The sequence below is a fragment of the Lissotriton helveticus genome, chromosome 8 (assembly GCF_964261635.1).
Source record: "Lissotriton helveticus chromosome 8, aLisHel1.1, whole genome shotgun sequence".
Taxonomy (NCBI): domain Eukaryota; kingdom Metazoa; phylum Chordata; class Amphibia; order Caudata; family Salamandridae; genus Lissotriton; species Lissotriton helveticus.
Genome location: NC_136069.1, coordinates 272721210 through 272724000, shown reverse-complemented (window position 1 = coordinate 272724000; position 2791 = coordinate 272721210). Strand labels below are relative to the sequence as shown.

The 2791-nt window shown below is 36.2% G+C and overlaps 1 pseudogene; it reads right to left on the bottom strand.

The window, feature by feature from the left end:
• Window positions 1-1463: 1463 nt before the first annotated feature.
• Window positions 1464-2238, bottom strand: LOC144771599 (eukaryotic initiation factor 4A-I pseudogene; annotated as a pseudogene).
• Between the last annotated feature and the right edge of the window lie 553 nt (window positions 2239-2791).

The following is a 2791-nucleotide window of genomic DNA, read 5'->3' as shown; positions in this document are numbered from 1 at the left end:
TAAATCAGACCCTGGAGAGTCCTAGAAAGTCTGCTTATACTGAAAGTGGTTTGCTAAAGATGCAAGCTTTTGAAAATCAAGGGGCATATTATCAAGGGCAGGCGATACATTATCGCCGCTTTTATCGGCAGGAAACTGCCGATAAAGCGGCGATAATGGCCTTGATAATATGCTCTATGAATTCCAATCGAAGCCCATGTTAGATGTAAACACATCTAACATGGGCTTCGATTGGAATACATAGAGCATATTATCAAGGCCATTATCGCCGCTTTATCGGCAGTTTTCTGCCGAAAAAAGCGGCGATAATGTATCGCCTGCCTTTGATAATATGCCCCCAAGTTCTTTCATAGAATAACATGGCATCCACTATGTTATGCAGAATAGCTTCCTGCTAGGAAACAGGCTGGCCAAAATGTAATTACAAGGGTATGGGTGTGCTTGAATTTGAAAAACTTGAGGAAGAAGATGGCTTGCAGCCTTGAACATTTGACCTGCTGGAGATAGGTGTAACTCCCAAGAAATTCTTGCCAGTAGGGTTTCTCAACTGAATTAGGGGAAACAGCTCAATGTGTCTCATCTTTCTCATTTTGGCAGTGCCTAAAAGGTTGATTGTCAGTCACTGAAACATTTGGTTAAACCCTGACTAGATATTATGATGGTAAAATTTAGCACACTCAGGCAAAATGAGTATTAGCCATAAAATAAAATTCTGTAGCCTCTGCCATGCATTGGCTATCTTCATGGCTCATGGCATTTCACTCTCTGTGATCTTGTGAAGATAATCGAAAAAAAGACAGAACATCTCCCTTATGCAGCCACACTGTGATTCAAACATATCATTTACAGTAATATTGTGTTGTTAAAAATATTGTGAACATAAATATTGAAGGTAGGAGTATCATTTTTAATCTTATTTTTGATACTGCTGTAAAATGTAACATTTACAAAAATATTGTAAATGTTGTGCTTTACAATATTTTTGGTAAATTGTGTTAGTTTCTAAATTTATTTTAGGTAATTATTTTAAAAATAGGTTGAAGCTAGAATTTCTTTTTCAATTAGTCATAATATTCATTGTATGTATTTTAAATTGTATTAGTTTTTCATTTGTTTATTAATTTTTTCTTAGCTGGGTTTTGAGTTTATAGGGGAGAGGGTGAGGAGATTTTTAAAGTGTTTGTTTTAATTATTGTTTTATGCATTTCTGAAATTAAAATACTTTTTTAAATAGTAATTTTAGCTTTTATAAATAAGAAATTTTACAAATGTATATGTTGTATATATTGCTTAAAATGGTATTTGTTGTTTTTGAAAATGTTTCAAGCATTTTCAATATTATAATGTAAGTTCAACATGCATTTTTTTAATTTGTTTTTTAAATGTTTTACTAGTATTTTTTATTAATTGTATGTAGTGTGTATTTTATTTCATGTATATTTTCTTCCCATGTTTTAATAACATTCTTTTTTTTTTTTTTTGCCTTCCGAAATATTTATTCAAATCAAAAGAACAAAAATATACTCCAAATAGCCCCAACATGAACAAGCCATGCTAGAAAGACTTCTGGGTTCTTTTCCTCCTCTCCTTTGCTCGGTGGTCCACCATGCAAGCCCTCCTCGCGGAGGAGGCTTAGATCAGATCGGCCACGTTCATGGGCATCTCCTCAATGGTGGTGTTGTAGAAAGTCTCAATGTCCTTCAGGGTTCGCTTGTCCTCTTCCGTCATCATGTTGATGGCCACACCTTTCCTACCGAAGCGCCCACCTTGTCCGATTCTGTGGATGTAATTCTCCCGGTTCGTTGGCAGGTCGTAGTTGATTACCAAGGAGACCTGCTGCACGTCAATGCCTCTGGCCAACACATCTGTAGTGATGAGCACACGACTGGAGCCGGATCGGAATTCACGCATAATTACATCTCGCTCTTTTTGGTCCATATCTCCATGCAGAGCGGAAACTGTGAAGTCACGGGCGTGCATCTTCTCCGTCAGCCAGTCCACCTTCCTTTGCGTGTTGATGAAGATGACAGTTTGGGTGATTGTCAATGTTTCGTAAAGATCACACAAGGTGTCCAATTTCCACTCCTCTCGCTCCACATTGACATAGAACTGTCGGATACCCTCCAGGGTCAGCTCCTCCTTTTTCACCAGGATACGGATGGGGTCTCGCATGAACTTTTTGGTCACCTCCAAGACGTCAGCGGGCATGGTGGCAGACAAGAGCACTACCTGCGTGTTGCTGCTGTTTTAATAACATTCTAATATTTTATAAAGGTATTTATGTATTATTGCAATATTTAAGTTTCATTTTAAAGAAATAATTATTTCAGATTTTTTTCTTAATTTGTATTTTTGTATTTGTGTTTTTTCCTTGTTTAGTAATATATCAATTTGTATTTTTAGAATATTTAAGTAACTTTATTATGTGATTTTCTTTTTTATTGTATTAAATAAAAAAAGTTTAATACGATTTTTATTAGCACAGTGTTGTGGATCTAGGGTAATGTGTACTGTTTTATATTTACATTTTATTTAATGTGTTAGGGCCCGATTCACAAAGGCAAACTTTGACGTTTGGTCTAACCTTAGACTAAACATCTATGTTTACGACTTTGGAAGTTCATGAAGGGCTATTTTTATGTCTGCACCCGGGACGGATCACCACCCAAATGCAGACATAAAGATAGTACTCATTAATGCCCTTTGTGAATTCCCAAAGTCGTAAACGTAAATGTTTGGTCTATTGAGACCAAACGTCTAAGTGAATCGGCCTTTTTTTGTGATTGTAAGT